The following is a 20,433-nucleotide window of genomic DNA, read 5'->3' as shown; positions in this document are numbered from 1 at the left end:
CAAACCAGGACTGGACTAGTGTTTACCAAATGGAATGGCTAATGTTGGCATGTATGAAGTAATGAGGACATTAGAGTCTGAAGGGTTCCTGTCTCATAGCAGAAGGTGAACGTGATGATCATTGGAGGGCCTTGAAGAGCAACGATTCCTATAACATACGCCGGTTTTGGATGAAATGTTCCATGGGGACCTAACACAGCAGCGCAGCCTTTGTATTTGCTCCACAACCAGGGCTTTGTTAATGTTGATCCATGGGGGACCCAGTGCTTCAGCAGTGACTCCTACAGGGGCATTGTCAGAATGATGCAAGTGTTTAGTCTATCATTATAGCAATGGTTTCTGCCCCGGAGCCGGATACTGGGAATTGTGGACCATGGTGCCATAACACATAAGTATAGGCTCTGTTCCTGCACCACATCAAGCACTTAAAAACAATGGCTTAGGGCAGTCTTGGTACATCTATGTGTAGAGACGTGTCTTCTGAGACACAGCAAGGTACTGGCCATGATGTCCAGTGGATCCTTTCGCTTGAGTGCCATAGGATCCACCTTCAAAATCAGTGCTCAGTAAGTGGTCTGGGAAACAAACGCCTCCACTGAGGACACCTCCCTCTTTGGACGTGGAGAGAGGAGCACACTTGAACAGGAGTCCATTAGAATAATGCAGACTCAATAGAACTGCATTGGAGAATTGGGACAATTCAACATAAAAGAAACAGGTAGACCGCGAAACAAAAATGTGTGCTTTCTTTATTGATAACAACATTATTGATTAGCCCCCGGGGGAAGTGCCACAATGCCACAATCCAAGCCTGCGTTCAAAGCAACCTGAAAGCTCCTCTTTCGCCCCGCTGTCTTTCCCCAACATCCCCCACCCTCTTATCTCTGATCCCTTCCCTTCCCACCTCCTACACCGCTTACCTGATTCCTTCAGCGCCTCCACCGTAGCCTCTCCACGTTCCCGCCGGCCACCATGGAAATGGAAGAGGGGCTCCACATGTGGAGCCCTGTCTTCCATTTCTGTTGTGCCCATCTTAGTTGAGTTTTTGTTTGAGTTTTTGTTTGAATGAACGGTACGCTGCTAGAGTGGGTCCCATTCATTCAAAACAAAAGCATTGCTCTCTGCACCGTGGATTAAAAATCTGGGATGTTCATAGCAATAACACCCGATCCGTCAAGCCAAATCGGGCGGTAATGGTGTCCGGGCCCATCGTTAATGCCCACGGGATTGGGTGTGATTGCTATGTGGGCTTTCTTTTGGAAACGTTACTCAGTATGTCACCCTCTATAGTAATGTGAATGTAAACTCCCAGCTTCCCTAGCCAGCATAGCAAGCGGAGAAGCATCATGGGAGTTGTAGTCCAAAGCCCAACCCTGATACTCTTCCTGGTCCTTCAGATTCAGAGTGATTATGGGGTTCACAGCACTTTTGGAGGTTCGCAGCATTTTTGAGGCCCACTATGCTTTAGTAGTTACAATTGCTTTTGGTAACCACAAAACTTTCAGGATGTATTTATTTTATTTATTTATTCATTTTTATAGCGGCCCAAACCCAAAGGTTACTGAGCGCATTACTTGACACATTCAACATTGTTACAGAGGGTTGATAATTTGCGTTACAGTGGAGATACAAAAGGATACAAAGAAGGCCATGTGTTTCATCTCAGTACAGATACAAGTTCGGAATAGGATTGAAGGTACTTTACCAATCCTGTACAAAGAGCCACGGTTTCAGATTTTTTATTGCTTACTGGATCCACAGTGCTTTCAAGATCATGACCTTCAAGGTCCACAGCTATTGTGGGTTCCTGTTGCTTTCAGGGTTTATAGAACTTTCTAGGACCACGTTGCTTTCAGGTCTCACTGTGAACAGAACACAGATTAAGTATCCACCCAGGATCCTTGAATGAGAGGGTAGGTCCAGGCTCAGTCTCCCATTCAGGGTTCACTAGAGACAAGGAACAGGCTCTGTCCCACATTCAGGATTCACTGGAGACAAGGGACAGGCTCTGTCCCACATTCAGGATTCACTGGAGACAAGGGACAGGCTCTGCCTCACGTTCAGAATTTTGTGTAGATCAGTACAGACTCCGTCCCCATTCATGATTCACTGAAGACTAGGTACAATTTCACCCTTCCATTCAGGATTCAATGGTGACTAGGTACAGGTGCAGTCTTCAATTCAGGATTCATGGAGACTAGGTGGAGGTTGTTGGGTATTTTGTGGATATTTGGGGCTTTGCGGTATTTTCTTACCGCCAAAATACCTTTAGCAATAATCACTCTCTGTATTCATATTGGATCACACATAACAATAATACATTGCATTATTTCAGAATTCAGACCTATTTAGATAATGTGCGCGATAATTTGCGTGGTTGGTTTATTTGTGGCCCCAATATCCAACATCCCTAGTTTTTTTATCTAGATTGTTCTTGATCACTAGAGAGACCTCAGGCCTACATTTTAGGGATACCACATTTTCAGTGTTAGTGTTGTGTGCCACCATGGGCTATTGTGGTATTTTTGTGGTAATTTCCACTACCTTATATACGGTATGGAACTATGTCCAGAGAGTCTCTCTTCCCGTTGGCTCATGTACCTCCAACAAGCTATGCTACAAACAGTCACTCACAACTGTCCATACTGAATAGAATCATGCACACATCTGTTTTAAAATGACAATTGCACTGTTTAAAAATCTACCCACGTTTAAATCTTTTCCCATGCAAAATGAAAGAGAGAAATAATACACACTAGCTATCTGTTTTCAGATATTTTTGTATTATATAAATTTCCTTTAAACACAGTTTAACCCTTTTTTACAGAAATAAATGAAATGGTACAACATTATTTGTGATAAAATGAACAGAGAACTGCGAGAATATATTCAATTGTTAACATTACATATGCTGATAAGAGACTGGGACTCCCTCGAATACACTGACTGAACAGTTTCGCACACTTTCGCACAGCTCCCACACTTCTGTAATTACCTTATCTGTTCAGCATGAGTTTTCTCCGGCTATTCTCTTTCTGAATTTGGCTCCCTTGAAGATTAACCCCAGTGAAAACAAGCGCCTGTCGTTCTCAAACCGGGGTTATTGCCTGGAATTCTCAGCTTTTGCAGCAGGAATGCTTCAGCCAGGAAACAGGACCTTCTCCCAGCTCTGCAAGATCTCGATTGTTCTCCCCCTCCCCTCAAGCTTCCCCAGCAAAACTCTAATCACTGCCTCTAGCATGATACTTGCTATGACGCTGCTCCAATCAGAATCAATCATGTCATCTCCTCCCTCACTACACAATGGCTCATTTCTACAGTAAACATTTGTAACCAACTGATTTCCTGTTCCTTCGAGCTCTTTGCTTCCTGTAGTTATGTGGACAGAGCAGCAGAGAAAAAAAATGAATGTGCGTTTAAAAGTTCACTTTCAGAGTAGGCCTAATTCTGCAGTGGAGACACATTTTTATTAGTGGGTTATGTTAAATGCAGTTTCATTAGTCAGGTTAGTTATTAATAAGGTTAGTTATTAATTTTCAAATGTGTCTCTTGCACCATAGGCATTTCAGGTGAAAAATAGTGTGCATTTTTGAATGTGCACGTGTGCTTTTAACTGTAAAAATAGATTTGCATCTTATATGTAAAAATCGTTTTTGACTGAATAGCCTGTCTTTACTTATATGTCCATGTTACTCTGGCAGCACATATAGCAATGCACCACACCCAAGTGGTGGTGCTGCATCAAAAAAAAATTGCTACCTGTGCAGTAGTGCTGTACTCTGTGCTGTAACACGCCAAATATCCTACATACCCTCCTTTTGTTTTTAGAACTTGGCTACGATCCAAGCCAATTCCTAAAAACAACTTGTTCTTTTTTTTCTTTTAAAATGCATGTGTGTTGGGATATCTTTCTCTTCCTGACGTAGCTACTAAAATCAGTAACATTTTCATTTTTACTGATAGCACAATCAACCATCCACCCATGATTAGCACCAGGACAGCCAAACCCACTATTGAGCGTTCCCCCCAGGTTCCCCAATTAAATCTTTCCACTTCTATTATCCCCAGATTACTAATTGTAATATTGTTTTTCTCAAATTCATTTTTATAACATGTCTTTCTTTGTGATTCAATAAATATTCCACATCCGGATCTATTGGAAAAGTATCCCTTTGAAAAAAATCTATATTTTCCACTTGGCTTTCCCAAACATCATTTGTTACATGAAACAATGTTAACCCCCCAATTGACACAATTGTATCCTTTGGAACCTGTAAATAAAAAACATTATATTTCACCTGTTTAACCACGTATGTTCCATGGTTTAAATGTACTACCGTCATGTTCTTTAAACAGGTGCTGACCAACCATTTACCTCTGACCATTTTAGCCTGTGCCATTTCTTCACTCCCCATATTGCTAATAATCACTTCACATCCTTCTGATATACTTGGGTCAGATTTCAAACCACAAATAGCATCTGTGGCATCAGGAACAAACGGTTTACCTGGACACATATAATTTTGTTCTTTAAATTTGACACATGTTTCCAGGTTTGGTATTAAATAAACTTCAGGTTCCCATGACTGAAATGCCACCACTTCTGGAGTCTTAATCTTAATAAATTTGTCCTCTTGCCAAAATCCCACATTGTGTACCCACTTCTTTGATAAATAAGTTCAGGGGCTACATGTGGGATGCATAGCAAAAATCCGATCTCTAGCCTTTCCAAGTCCACATATAACGGCATTGCATTACCCATTTCGAATGCAATTTTTACCTGTATTATATCAATTTCCCTCCTGGTCAATCTTTCTATCATTTGACGAATAATATCCTGCGAAACAAAATACAAGGGGATATGTCCTTGAATCAATTGTCAAACTGCAGTTTGAACTTCTCTCATATAATTCGTTAATAGTCTATCAACAGGACACATTATGTTCAATATTTCATTTAAAGTTCTGTCATGCTTAAGTATTATTTTAGTCGCCCGTTGCATTACATCCGCTTGTTCATTTAGAATGATTGCAGTTTCATTTATGAATCTTACTTGTTCATCCAGTCCCCCTCTAATTCCATCTAATGTTTTTTGTATTATTTCTAGGTCAATACTCAGTTGTTGCGCTTTAGTACTCAGTGTTCCTACCGAAATAGAATTGGCTGTTGATATTGTGGTACCTATTATGGCTCCAACTATAGACATTACCAATAATATCGCGAGCATCACCGCACCTCTCTTTCCTCTCCTCTTCTTAATGTCTGCTGAATTCACAAATGTTTTTTCCAATTGCATTAATATATCTCTTATTGACAGCTTAGTGTCCTCTTTTCTTATTTCCAGCCACTCTTTAGTCTGTTCAATCTTAATTCCGGTATTGTTCAAATGTTTTTCAATCAAAATCTCAGGATTAAATGGTATGTATATATTTTGGAAAATCATCCTTCTATCACTCATGATGAATCCTGGTGCCTCTTCCACCGCGATACCAGATGCTGGTCCAGGTTCAATGACAACCTGTGCTTCTGAATTCTTGAAGATCCCTCCAAATATCATCATCATTAACCATATCATCGGTATCATCTTCAATGCTGATCGCTTTGCAGCCTTTTTTTTTTTTTTTAAATATTTTATTGATTTTATATTTTAGAAAAACAAACAACACACAACACAATACAACTGTTAATTATTTACAGAAAACACAAAAGAAAATACGAGAAAAGAAAAAAAAAAAGAAAAGAAAAAACTCTCCCCACCCCCCATCAAGCCAGAGCCGGCTCCCTTGTATCCTCAGTCGGGGCACCGTCAGGAGAAACATTGTCCGTAAGCACATCTTCCGAATTCTCAGATTCGTCCAAGCCCTGTTGTGGGTTGGTCATAGAGGCCACCAATTGTCGCCAGGCCAGCAAGGGCCCTATCTCCTCCTCGCCCCCTCTAGTGACCGCTTCAAACCATACCACGGATTCAGCCTCCGCCCACCTCATAAGGTCCGCCCACCATAGTTCCACTCTCGGCCTACTAGCCGATTTCCAGTTCATGGCAATCCTGCGTTTGGCCAGAACATATGCCAGGTCCCTCAGCTTGCTCAGGTGCCTAAAGTGTCTGGGCCTGGGGAAGATCCCAAGCATACACGACCAGGCAGATCCCACGTCCAACACCACTCCCCCACTTGCGAGCTTCATCTTGACCTCCTCCCAAAATCTATACACTTCCGGGCAGGCCCAAAACATATGTAGCAACCCAGCTTCCACCTCCCCACACCTGGGGCATATTTGAGTGATCGAGCCTCCGAACCGTGCGATCTTCTGGGGAGTTAGGTAGGCCCTGTGAGTAATGTAGAACTGGAGTTGTTGGAGCCGTGCATTTCGGGACACCTTTTTATGATATCCCAGGACCCTCTTCCACTGACCCTCCGTCATGAGTCCACCCATCTCCTCCTCCCATTCATGCCTCAGTTGGGGCAACTCTTTCCCAGCCTTCGTTCTGAGGAGTTCGTATATCCGTGATATTTCATGCCCACCCTCTGAGACATCATACATAGTTTCAAGGGTGGCATCAGGATCATCTGACAGTGCCGTCTCCGGCCATCTCTTCCTTACTCGTTTTACTAGCCTGGCATAGGTGATGTACTGGCCTCTGTGCACCCCCGTCTCATCCTGAAACTTTTGAAAGTCCAGCGCCTCCCCCTCCCTCCATATGTCCCCAAGCGTGGCCAGGCCCACCGGCTCCCAGTGTCTACGGACAGAGTGAAACAGTTGGGTGTCGTTTTCGCACAGGGCCACCAGCGGGACCTGCCAAGATAGTGGTTCTGACTCCCCCATCAATTTCCATGTTCTGTGCCAGACCTCCCATCCCAACCTCAATAGTCGCCCTCTTCCCGTCAGTTTATTCCTTTGTAGCCACACCACCTCTCTCAGGAAGTATGGGGCCGCATCCTCACGCAGCAACCTAGATTCCACCGAATCTTCATCAGACAACCACCTGGCCACATACAACAGTTGTCCCGCCAGATAATATAGTTCGAAGTTGGGCAAGCCTATACCCCCCTTCTCGTACGGGTTCTGGAGCTTCCACAGGGCCACCCTATTCCTGGAGTTACCCCACACGAAGCCCCTACACATACTATGAAGTCGTACAAATAGGCTCTTAGGGATCAAATACGGGACGTTCACGAAGAAATGCAGGAGTCTGGGAAGGACCACCATTTTCAGCAAAGCCGCCCTCCCCATCATGGACAGGGGCAATCTGGACCAGAATGTCATGCTGTTCTTGACCCCCTCTATGGCTCTCTCTGTGTTATGCTTGTGTACCGCCTCAGTCCGGTGGTAAATATTTACCCCCAGGTACCTAAACGTGTCGGTCCGCCATGGTATTGGCAACACAGGCAGCCTCTCCAACGGGACGTCCCTGTACCCGCCCAAAGGGAACAGGCTAGACTTCCTGGGGTTCACTGATATGCCCGAGAGGACAGCGTAATGGTCCAGTACTTCCAGTACGTACTGCAGGTTCTCCTCCGGGTAGCGTAGGTACAACAGCATATCGTCCGCATAGAGAGATATTAAGTGCCTGCCGCTGGCAGTGTTAATGCCCACCTCTCCGTATTGTTGCCGCAGGCATATCGCCAGCGGTTCCAGCGCAAGTATATATAACATGGGTGACCAAGGGCATCCCTGCCTGGTCCCCCTGCTAAGTTGCCAGGCATCCGAGACTGTGGCCCCAGTCTTGACCCTAGCCACCGGGCTGCTATATAACAACTGGACCCATCTGATATAACCAGGGCCCACGCCGTATCCCTGCAGGGCCGCTTTCAGCCAAGGCCATCTCACTGAATCAAAGGCCTTGACCGCATCCAGCGACACTACCGCCATCTCGCCCGTGTCATCCTTAGTATGGTCAATAACATGGTGCAGCCTCCTATGGTTATCACTGATATTCCTGCCTGGGACATATCCCGTTTGATCCGGGTGGATCAGCTTGCCTATCACCTTCTTCAACCTGTTGGCCAGCACCGCCGTGAGTATTTTGCTGTCCTGGTTTAGCAAGGACAGAGGTCTATAAGATCCACACTCAACAGCCGGCTTGCCTGGTTTCAGTAATGGGACAATCATGGCCTCACGGAGGGACAACGGGAGTTCTCCCTGTTCGTATGCCTCGTTAAACAAGGCCAGCAGTGGCTGCAGCAGCTCCTGCACGTACACCTTGTAAAACTCACCAGGCAGGCCATCCGCTCCAGGTGCCTTACACGTGGGGAGGCCCCGGATCACCACCTCCAGCTCATCAGAAGTGATAGGGGCGTCCAGTTCCTCCCGCTCCAGGTCGTCTAGGGTGGGCAGACCAATGTCTTCCAGTGTGTTCAGGATGTCCTGGCTCCTGTCCTCCCCAGTGTCCTCATACAAACGTTTGTAGAACCTGAGGAATTCCTCGTTCACCCCATCCTGAGTGTTGCGAAGACCACCGTCCTCACCACGGATCTCATGAATAACCACTCGGGGGGACTCACTCTTGTACAGCCAGGCCAACAGTCTGCCTGGCTTGTCGCCCCCCGCGTGCAGCCGCTCGGTGTATTTCCTATGGTTCAGTCTACATAGTCGGTCCCAAAGAGCGCTGCCCGCCACCTGAAGGTCTCTCATCCTAGTCTTGTCTACCTGAGTGGCATTCTCGAGACGAGCCAGGCTCTACAGTTCCCTTTCGGTGTCCTGAAGCTCCCTCCCGATACCCCCTTGAAGTCCCTTGGATTTAGAGATGGCCACTCCGCGCACCACTACCTTAAAGGCTTCCCACAGAGTTCCCGCAGAACGCACACTACCCGTGTTTATCTCAAAGTATTCCCCGATGGCTACCCTCAGGTCTTCCCGGAATCCCTCATCCTGCAGTGCCTCCTACCGGAGCCTCCATGTGGGGACCCGAGGCCTAGGGGGTTGGTGTCGCCACTCTACCACCAGGGGCGAATGGTCCGACAATACTCGAGCTTTGTATTCCGCCTCCGCTATTTCGCCCGCTATCTCGGCAGTTCCAAACACATAATCCAATCTCGTATATGAATCGTATGGCGCCGCATAGTGCGAATACTGCCTCTCCGTGGGGTGGAGTCTCCTCCACACATCTACCAGTCCCAAGTCTCCTAGCAATGTCCCGAGCGCCTTGGCCGCCGGCGACATTTTCCCTTTGGTGTCAGCGGACCGGTCGATTTTGGGATCTAAGACGCAATTGAAGTCCCCACCCCACACCATCGCACCCCCTACCATGGGGCCGAGTTTGCCATAGAGGGATCTAAAGTAGGCTGCAGTATCGTGATTGGGGGCATACAGGTTGAGGATGTGTACTTCCCTGTTCTCCAGGAGTCCTGTTATCGCCACCATTCTACCCTCCGGGTCCACTATCGAGTCGAGCACCCGGAACGGCACGTGCGGCGCCACCCAGGTGATGACCCCTCTAGCATACGCCGAGTACGTGGCACCCACTACCTTGCCCTTCTACTTCCTCATGACCACCTCCAATTTCTCCCTGGTGAGGTGGGTCTCTTGTAGCAGGGCTATGTCTATCCGCATCCTCTTCAGGTATAGAATTACTTTGTTTCGCTTGAGGTAACTATTGAGGCCTCGCAATTCCAGGTAACTATGCGAAGACTATCCGATGCCATCGGTTTGGTCTGTATTCAGCCCCGCCCTCCCCACAATACCCCCTTGGTCTAACACTCCGCCGGCTCTTCCGCCCTTGATCCCCATCCCCCCTCCCTGTTTCCCAACTACACACCACAGCAAACAACCCCTCCCATCCCAACAAAAGCCCAGCTCCATCCCTGGATCTCAGGCCCACCCTCGTCTGGTCTTATCCCGTTTACAAGGAATAGGACCCCGCGGGGCGTCGCCGATCTAACAGCGACCTAACTAACTAGATATATTACTATAGGGGACAAAGGAAGCCTCTTGGAGCTCCCAATCAAGTAACCACGGGTAGGCACGCCCAATGGGCCAGCCAGTCAGCACCACATCATACGCATCACATACCGTACAAATGACTATATTCAAGTCCCAATGTCTCGGCCCCATTGCCCCAGGCGGCCCGGCCTTAAGCTACTTATCTTCCGTAGTCTCTGCCTGGATGCCCGATTCTTGAGGACTGCCCAGCGCGTCTAGCCAGTCCATCGCTTCAGTTGGTGTTTCAAAGAACAGGGATCTGCTTCTGTAGAAAACTTTCAATTTGGCCGGGTAGAGTAGCATGTAGCGATGGCCAGCTTCACGAAGTCTCCTTTTCACCGCTCCGAAGTGCATCCGACTCCGCTGTACTTGTAGCGTGTAGTCAGGGTAGGCCGTGATCTTGGCCGATCCTCTGTCAATCGTTCCCCCTTTTCGAAAGAATTCAAGAATCTTTTCGCGATCTCGGTAGTTCAGAATTTTCGCGATCACCGGCCGCGGGGGGGGCCCCAGGAGGCGGCCTCCTGGTTAGGGCCCTGTGAGCTCTCTCAACTGCAAACCCCTGGGTCAGTACCCCGCCGGTAATCTCCTGCAAAAACATGGATTCCACAAATTCCGTGGGGTCTGGCCCTTCAGTTCCTTCAGGTAGGCCCACGATATGAATATTGTTGCGTCTGGCACGTCCCTCCGCCTGCTCCGCTCTGTCCTCCAGGTTGCCCACCCGTTGCACAAGGGCGTGTAGTTCCTTTTTATGAGCAGCGCAGTCTGCCGTGTTCGTGGCCGTCTCCTTCTCGATGGTCCCCGTGCGCTCCGAGACCGCCCTCACATCCAGCCTAAGCAGATTCACCTCCTCCTGGACGGCCCCGATCTTGAGGTTTAAGCCTTCCTGTAGCTCTTTCATGGCGAGGCCCAACTTGGTCTCCCATGACACTTTTAAGTCCGCAATCGCCGCCAGCACCTCCTGTATCGTGCCAGGTGACTCCGCGGTCGTCACAGGGGTCTCTTTGTTCTTGCCTCCTTCCGCCCCTGGGGGGGACTTGGCGTAAGCCTCCATCGTGGGCTGTTTGGCCTTGGGTTTCACACCCCTCGTGGTCATATTGTTGTATGAGTCGGGCGGGGGCCCGTCCCGCCAGGCACCGAGGGGGAGTCACGCCACACAATGCCCAAAGCCTGACCCACCACACCATGGGGCATCCAACACGCCCGGAGCACCCCAACCACTAGGCCCACGGTCTTGTCGTCACAGCCACATCCGTTCGGCTCTCCCGCTCGCTGGGCCACCGTGCGTCCTAGGCGGCGCTCATGTGTTTTAGTCTCCAAGCAAAGGGACCCAAGGGTCCTGCACTCGTGATCGCGACACTGACTTCATGATCCTCGGTGTTCGCAACGTGTCGCCGCCATTTTGTCTTGTCCGCCTGCTCAGGGCTCGTCCCAGTCAATCACATTTATTTCGGTTTCTAAGCCTTCCAGACGTCCCCAAACTTTCACCGGGTGTAGTGGTGGCATTCACACACCTGGACATCGATTTCCAACGTCGGCCGGCCCCCGTGGACATACCCCTCCATCAGGATCAAAACAGGATCAGCGGAGCTCCTCCAGAGTGCGACCTCTTACATGGCCGTCCAAGCCACGCCCCTCATCGCTTTGCAGCCTTGGTCTTCACCCCTCTTTGGGGCTTTCCCGGAATCCGTCCACGTGGGCTACAGGACTCCATCGTCTCCCGTGGGCTCTGATCCCGGAACCTCCGACCAAACAATGTTAATGTTCTAAATCAAATAGAAAATAAACAAATTAAGTACATAGCACAATACTAACTTCACCCTTTTGCCAAAAATAAAACATGCTTGGTAAAAATATATATATATATATATTTTTTTTTTTCTGAAATTAAACACAAGTTAAAAAGAAAACAAGCACATATAAAACAGCATTCAATATTTAATACATTTTCTCTCTGCACACCAACCATGAGCTTCCATTATATATATTTATTTATTTATTTTATATTATATATTTTTACATATATTACAGTGTTTATGTGCCATTATAACAATCAACTTTTTAACTTCTTTGTCACTGCCTCCTGATTGCACCCATTTATTTTCTCTTTTTGTGTTCAAGGGACTTTATCTGTTTCTACATGCTCAAGCTGCCTGATCTCATGTCTGGGATGGCATGGTTTGATTTGATTTACATGGACGAACTGCTCTATTGCCGTTTCACCTTCATTTTTCAAAATTTTATAAACTACAGGAGAGACCTTATCTATAATTCGAAATGGCCCCTGCCAGGCTGCTAGAAATTTAGAATTTTTCTGTTTACTTTTTCCAAAATGAAACTTGTACACCTGATCCCCTACACTGTATTCCTTTACTGATGTCTTTTTGTCATAATAAGACTTTGCACTGTCACCAGCTCTTTCCAAAAGCAAATGCATGTTGCAAATGCCTCCTCAGTTCATCAATATATTCATGAACTGTGGATGCACTCACAAGTGTCTGCTCATGTGTTCTGTATAGAAGGTGTTGTGGTAACACCATTTTCCTACCTTTTAAGACCTCATGGGGGCTAACACCTGTTGCCTTGGCAGGAGTTGATCTGATTGCCATCAAAACCAACGGTAAACGTAAATTCCAGCTGGAACCTGCTTCTGCCACAAATTTCTTTAAAATATCCACAACAGACCTATTGCTTCTTTCAACTGTACCTGAAGACGCTGCCCGATATGCGATATGTAGTTTCCTTTTCACACCTAGTATTTGCCATACCTTACTCATTAGAGCACTTGTGAAATGACTTCCTCTGTCTGACTCAATTCTTTGTGGCAACCCAAACCTTGAGAACACATGGTTCACCAGCAATGTGGCTGCTGTTTGCGCAATACAATCTGGTGCAGGAATGCATTCAATCCACTTCGACATCAAACATACCACACTTAAAATATAACGGTTTCCCCTGCTCGACCTTTTTAAAGGACCTACATAGTCTATTTGCAAATCTGACCATGGGAGAGTTAGGCCTCTTTTTTCATCAATGGGGCTCTATGCATTGGTGAAGCAGGTTTAAATTGGGCGCATACTAGACATCCTCTAGTATATAATTCCACATCTTGGGACATATGTGGCCAGTAAGCATAATCTTTTAGTATTTCTAATGTTTTTTGTGAACCTCTATGGCCTGCAGTTATGGCATCATGTGCATGGTGTAGCATTAGCCCTCTGAATGAAAGGGGTACCACCCACTGTATTTGTCCTGTTATGGACTCTCTAATCATGAGTCCATCCTGTAATCTAATTCGTGTTTTTTTCTTTAATAGCACCCTCAACTCTTCTTTTCCCATACAATCATTTTCTGTTAAAGAATTTTGTTCAGGATCTATCAAATGATTATAATAGATTCCCAAAATTCGATCATTCTTTTGTGCCTCAATCAAATCTTGGTCCGTCGTGTCATGACTCCACTGCACCACCGGTTGATCTACCTCCTTTGGTGCTTTAGAACGTGTCACTGCATCAATTTGTATTTCACCCATTAAATAATCAATAGGTAGCAATTCTCCCGTCACAGCCCTAATCTTAGCCAGGTGGTCTGCCTTATCATTTCCCTCCTTATCCTCTCCTGGTGTTTTTAAATGCCCACAAATTTTTCTCCAGTATATTGTTAAATTATTCTCTGACACCAATTTGTCTATGGCTTGTATCATTTTTCCATGTTTAAGTGGCTTTTTGTTGTATGTAACCATGCCTCTTGCTTTCCAACCAGGCAAATACTCCACAAAGCTATTCCGTGCATAGTCAGAATCAGTCACCAGGACAATTTCACTGAACTTTTTATCAACTGCAGTAGCCATTGCTTTATAAATGGCTGCCAATTCCGCCACCTGACTGCTCCTATCTCCAATCCTCATCCCTATACTGGGGACGCCTTCACATTTCAAACAGACATTTCCTATTCCTGCCACTAACTGTTTATTACTGTCATTTTCAATGTGAAAAGCACAACCATCCACATATACAGTTGGCAAATCCTTGCATGTTTTTTCATCAAAAGCTTTGTGTGGTGATTGTTCAAATTCCTGCAAACTAGTTTCCACTTCCATTTCATTTGGTATTTGTTCAGCTGCGCCGTCATGTAAGTCAGCTAACCCTTGAGCAATTGGGTTCTTTTTTTTTTGTCCATATCTCACTTCTACGGGAAAACCTTGTAATGCCAGCGTCCATTAAGTGATTCTGGACTGCGCTAGATCACCTGATCTAATTCTTTTACTCTCTAAAAATTGCAAAGGTTGATGATTTGTTTCAATAATCACCTTTTCTCCCTGAACAATGGGGCGGAAATGTTGTAGCGCCCACACAGTGGTTAATAGGGCCTTTTCACATTCATTAAATTTCATTTCAACTTGGGAAAATGCCTTACTTGCATATGCAATGGTTTTGTGATTCAAATCGTGTTTTTGTGTTAACACTGCTGACATACAATGTTCAGAAAAACCTATTTCTATAAATAAATCCCTGTCATTTATGGGGTATGCTAAACATGGTGCCTTTACAAGACATTCCTTTAATTTAGCCACTGCATCAGACTGCTCTTTTTCCCATTTCCAGGGAGTATTCAGTTTAAGCAGTTTAGTCAATGGTTGAGTGATTTCTGCATAATTTTCAATGAACTTTCTGTTATAGCCTGTCATCCCTAATAAACTTTTTACTCCTTTCACATTTTTAGGATCTTTTAACCTTTGTATGGCCTCTATTTTCTTCTTTTGTGGATTTAGCCCATGTTCAGTCACTTCATGCCCTAGAAAGTTCACTTTTTTCTTGCACCATTGTGCTTTTTGCAAAGATACTTTGGCGCCTGCTTTCTGCAATTGGCCAAGTACATGTCTTATTTCATCAACATGGCTTTTCAGGCTTTCATTTTTTATCAGGACATCGTCCACATAAACTATTGTTCCTCTTTCCGCTGCATCCGGCATGGCCTTTCTCAAAAATATGCCAAATTCACTCCCACTATGTACCCGAACGGAGCTCTAAGCCAGGCATATTGAGTCCTGTCAAATGTAAAGGAAAATAAATGTTGTATCTCCTCTGCCAATGGCACGCACCAATATCCAGAGGTGAGATCTAATGTGGTAAATACATTTGAACCATGTACCTGAGCTAGGCCCTGATCAATGAATGGCAGTGGCCATCTAGATACTGGTACTCTTTTATTTAACTCTCTCAAGTCTGCACATAGCCGCCATTGACCAGTTGGCTTTAACACACCTAAAATAGGTGTATTGGATGTGCTATGAATGGGCCTGATGATTCCCCGCGATTCCAAATTTTTAATAATCTCTGCCAATGATTCTAAACATGCCAGCGGTAGTCTATACTGGCGTACAAACACTGGATTTCTGCTACACCCTTCTGGTAGTGTGGCCACATGTAAATCAGTTAAACCACAATCATAAGCATCTTTTGCAAATACATCCTTAAACTCCATAAATATCTCCCTCAGATTGTCCCTATCCTCATTGCTTTCACACGCATCCGCTAAGGAGACATGCTCTTCTACCATTTTGGAAAATTCTGTAAAATCTTCTGCTAAGTGAATCTCGGCGCTTTCCTCTAACTGTGTGGCTGTGTCTTTTTGTAAAGCTGCCACTTTTAAATATTTTGGCATATCAGCTTCCACTTCAATGGGCTGATTTTCTTTTTCATTTTCATTTAAATTAAATATTATGCAATCCTCTTGATGGCAGCACACTGTCTCATTTGAATCATAAGGATACACAGAATGAATTTTAAATATTCCTTTGGGCTGAGAGTCCAGGTGTTCTGGCAACTCACCCTTGGCATCTACATACTTTTCAGGGATATTTCCAATCACCATGTTATTTAAATCTGCCGTATAATGTGATTTTTGTATGGCCATTCCTAATGGGGAGTTTTCCTCTAAATGAATATCCTGACAACCTTTATTATTTACCATAATTTTTACAGATCCTTCACCAATGTCTACCAATGGAATGTATTCATAATACAGGCCTTGCTGTTTTATGGATTCATTCAGGCATACAAATGCATCAGAGCCTTTCATCTGCTGTCCATTTTTGCATTTCAGTGTTATTGCAAACTGTTTTGTAAATGCAGGAATAATAGTATCTTTCCTCATTTGTAATTCGATTGCATAAGGAACCAGTTGTGCACAATGATAAGCCCTTCTTTTGTCTTCAAATTCAGGTGCCGGCCCACCTAGGCGTGACCATATTTTTTGATTAAGGAAATCTAACACCATACACATTCTGTGCATGATGTCATTGCCCATGTAAAATTCATTTTGTGCTCCACTCACTATCCATACATTATGGTAAATTGTTTTCTGCCCAATGCTAATTTTAAGCATGCATCTGCCTGCAATTCGGTTTTCAAAGTCTGGACTGTCCAACCCAGAAACATATTGGTTTTGAATCCTAAATTTCGGGATTTCTTCCCTCTCCATTATTTTTTGCAACAATTTCTCATGAATGAAACTCCTTTCATGTCCAAGCGCTAAAGTGGCTTTTATTGTTTTAAAATAGTCATTTATACCAACATGAACCCATGGTTGCTCATCTTCCATGTGTATTTCTGCCAGAGTGGTAATGTGTTTTTCTGAATCTGTTTTAGGAGCAATATTCTGTTTGCATGTTTTCTCTTTTAAATAAAAACGTAATGTGTTCTCATCTATGGCAGTCTGCCAATTTTTCCTTGGGTCCAAGTATATTTGTACAGGTAGTTTTTCATTGTCGCTCTGCATTTTGTCTTGACACATTAATATAACAGTGACACTAGGTATGCAGCTATACTGGAGATATACCTCCACAGCATCATTTGTTTTGGCAACGGTGTGACATTCATTTATATTGCTGTTTTGTGCTTTTAGTTTCTTAGGCCTCAATGGTTTTTTGGTTAAGGACCACAGCACTCCATTCACCCCATCTATGAGAGGAGACAATCTTTTCAGGCAATCTGTCCCCATCAGAAATGGAATTTCACAAATAGATTTGATCAATACCTCTTGTTTCATTCTGTGCTTTCCTATTTTTATGTCAACCTCAGTTACACCTATGATGGGCACCTCCTCCCCATTAAAGTTATGCACTGGACCTTGATTTTCCTTCACTGTGATCTGACTCTGTGGGGGTCTCCCTTCATTGATACTCTTTACCAGCTCCTTGGACATAATTGTGGCCTGTGCGCCAGTGTCAATCATAGCAAAGGTGTGGCATTTTTCTTCTACAGTGATGGGTGCATAATATCTGTCCTCAACTTCCTCTAATACACATAAGAAGTGTGAATTCTTACTGATTTCAGGGCTCACCTTTCTCAGGTCTTTTTCACTTTTGGCTAAACACATTGGTAAATGGAAAGACATTTTTCCCTCCTTTTTACCCATTTCTGCGTGAGAGACTTTATTCATTTCTCCATGATCAGAGGTTTTTTTGGAGTGTGGCCACTGTTCGCCCATCCATCTGTGTAACATCAGAGACCACATTACAACCTTCCAACTGATTATGTGTAACAACATCATTCAGCAATTTGTCATTTTTTAATTCTGTGCATGTGTGATCATTTAGTGTGATACCAGCCCTTTCAGCCTCTTCAAAAATATGTGGCTCAAAGAATTCTTCAGGTGATTGACTTGTACCCTCCTTTTGAGTATTTCCTTTTTCTGTCTGTGTTTGGTCATTGTTTTGCTTGCCCAGGGAAGGAGCTATAGCATCCCCACTTACTCCCTGTTCACTGGTATTCCCCATGCATGAGTCATTTTTCTTAAATCTGTCCCTTTGTTCTTTTGGAATTCCTAATGTTTCTTTTTCATTTGTACAAATCTTTACTGTTTTATTTAGCTCTAGGTTAAACCGTACCTCTTTTTTAGAAGTATTTGCACTTTCTGTCACAAGTTCATTTACTGGCACTTTCATTTTTAATCCATTAGGCATCTCAGAGTGGTTATGCAAAATTATATCAGAGCAATCTGTCATTTTGACACTGCAGTTATCATGAGTACTTAGTCACTTTTCGGAAGCCCCCCGGTCATTGCTATGGCCATCAGCCCCCTCTTTGGAAGGTTGTTTTTGCGCTGTATAGAGCTTTCCTATTTGCTCAGCTAACATTTTCACTTGGGCCTCAAGGCACTGGAACCTTTCCATCTCTCTAGGATCCTCTTTCTGTGGCCTAGGTCGATATTGGTTGTTCTCCTCCTGATTGGATCTATTCTGATACCTCTCAGGTGATTGTTGTCGGTTGGGATGGTTTCTTAACTCTTGATTCATTTGTGGAGGGGAGCGGGTTGCACCCATCCGTTGATTATAGTCCCCTGGTGGGGAATCATTGTACTGACGTGGATTGTAGTTCACGTTTTGCCTCATGTCCTGTCTCTCAGATTGTGGGTATTGGCCCCTATGTTGATTTCCATTATCAGTAAATCGTTCCACATATCGGGGTCTATCCTGATTACCATATATCATGGTGTTGGGATCAAATCTGCTCTGTGTCCCCAATGACTGGTAGGGACCATCATTTCTTTGATCTTGATTTTGTCTCTGGTTATTGTTCATACCTGCCATATCAGGCCGATATCCTACCCGGGGTCTGTCCCCTAAATACCTAGGGCTGATGTAGCTCTCTCTATTACTAGGATCATGTGATTGGAACATTGGTACAGGAAATGGCGATCTTTGTTGATTACCCCTTTGTTCAGGTGTCACATTATTTTTACCTTGGCTTTGAGCAGACTCAAGGGACATTTTGGCTGACCTGATTTCCATTACTGTGGCTGAGGGTTCTTTAGATTTAGGTCTAGTATCTTTCATTTTATCACTTTCTCTACCCTGACAATAGAGTACCTCATATAGTTTTGTGCTTTGATGTACAATCCATTCAAGGGACTTGTCACGGTCAAATTCACGGACCAATTGGGATATGATGTCTTTCTGTAGCCCATAGAAGTATGCAGTTTTAAACTCATTGGAATTTGAGTCAAAAGATACATCAAAGCGAGAAAATGCTCTTTTTAAGTCTTGTAAAAATTGGCGAGGGGATGTATTAGGTCCAGCAGTTGTGTAAGCGACTTTCTTTGCCTCCTGCAATGACTGAAAAGGAGAAAAATGACGCCTAATTTCTTTTTCAAACTCCAACCAGGTCATATTCTGCTGTTCATTTAATCCCCTTATGATGCTGGCCGTCGGGGCATCTAAAGTTAAATGAAAATATTGTCTGTACTGTTCCTTAGGTATCTGGAGTGCTTTAAAAATGTCATGCACCGCTTCTAAGTGATCCTCAATGCAGCATTCACCTCCCTTTTTAAATGGTTTGATCAGGGCTTTAATGGATTTCATTATTTTTATGGGGCTACTTGTTGCAATGCATGGAATTGCACTATTTTGTGATTCAATCCTGTTTTCAGGTGTATAAGATTGGTGGCTGCCCCCAATGGGAGTATCAAATCCCCCAAGGGTGCTGCAACCAAGTTCAGTCACCGGCCCAGTCACTGGAGCACTAGCTCTTTGGGCAGAGCTAGAATTCACCTCCACTCCATTGAATGTGGTACCCTGCCGCCTCTCCTGGGACCTGGGAATGCACATTTGCTGTTCTAAGTCCTTACACTTTTTAAGGAGTCTGTTTGCTTCATTTTGCAAATAGTTGTTTTCATCACTCATCTTATTAATCACCTCCTGCATGTCGCACATTTGCATTTGGCATTCATTGAACTCTTTATTTCTCTTGTCTCTTTCTTGAATCATTTTAATAATTTCTTGTTCTGCACTCTGGAGATCACATTCTTTTTCACAATGTTCTTTTTGTAAAATCTGCATTTCTGAAACAACCTCATCTTTATCCTGTCTAATGTGGTCCACTAAGGCTTTTAAGTGTTCCAATTCTTGCTCACTATCCTCAAATTGTTTCTTGCTTTTGGATAACTGAGCATCAAAGTCTCTGCATTTTAATTGCATGTCTTTTTGGCAGTGTATAAGATAAGGCAGGAAACCCTCTTTTTTTCTAAGAGGGCTTGACTCCAGAGGGTAAGGCAACAATTATGAAAGAAATTGGAGTCAACAGCTACCCTAGTCATTGACGCTTTTAGTAGGAAGCTTTTTGACAAAGGTCACAGTGGAGCTAATTTAGCACATATCAGTTAGCTCATAACATAAACACGAAAGGATAAAGATATCTTTTTCAAACATTGAAGAATGAGATTTATTAGATTTACACAAGTAAAAACCTTTACAAGAGTCGAAAGGTAAAGTATTCCATCCTTGGCACAAGAAAAACAATATGTTTGTATAAAGTTATGCAGTAATTGTACGCATAGGTGGGTTAGTACAACAATGGTGATTATGATTACATATACTGCTAATGTTATGGCAGTATGAAAACTTGTCGACACACACAGAGTTCAGGTGTTTCTGGTACGGTGAGTAGATGGAAAAAACCAGCGGATAAAGGTTGTGGAACCTGCTGGTGATTGCACCGGACTGTCTTCAGGACTGGG

The 20,433-nt window shown here is 44.3% G+C and overlaps 1 protein-coding gene across 7 annotated transcripts in view; it reads left to right on the top strand.

Annotated features, from left to right (window-relative positions):
* The window catches only part of LOC138491156 (mucin-2-like), a 595,603-nt gene that overhangs the window by 374,110 nt on the left and 201,060 nt on the right, over nt 1-20,433 (top strand). The gene's annotated exons all lie outside the window — the stretch shown is intronic.

The sequence above is a fragment of the Ambystoma mexicanum genome, chromosome 10 (assembly GCF_040938575.1).
Source record: "Ambystoma mexicanum isolate Mex_15411 chromosome 10, UKY_AmexF1_1, whole genome shotgun sequence".
NCBI lineage: Eukaryota > Metazoa > Chordata > Amphibia > Caudata > Ambystomatidae > Ambystoma > Ambystoma mexicanum.
This window is presented reverse-complemented; position numbering and strand designations above follow the sequence as displayed.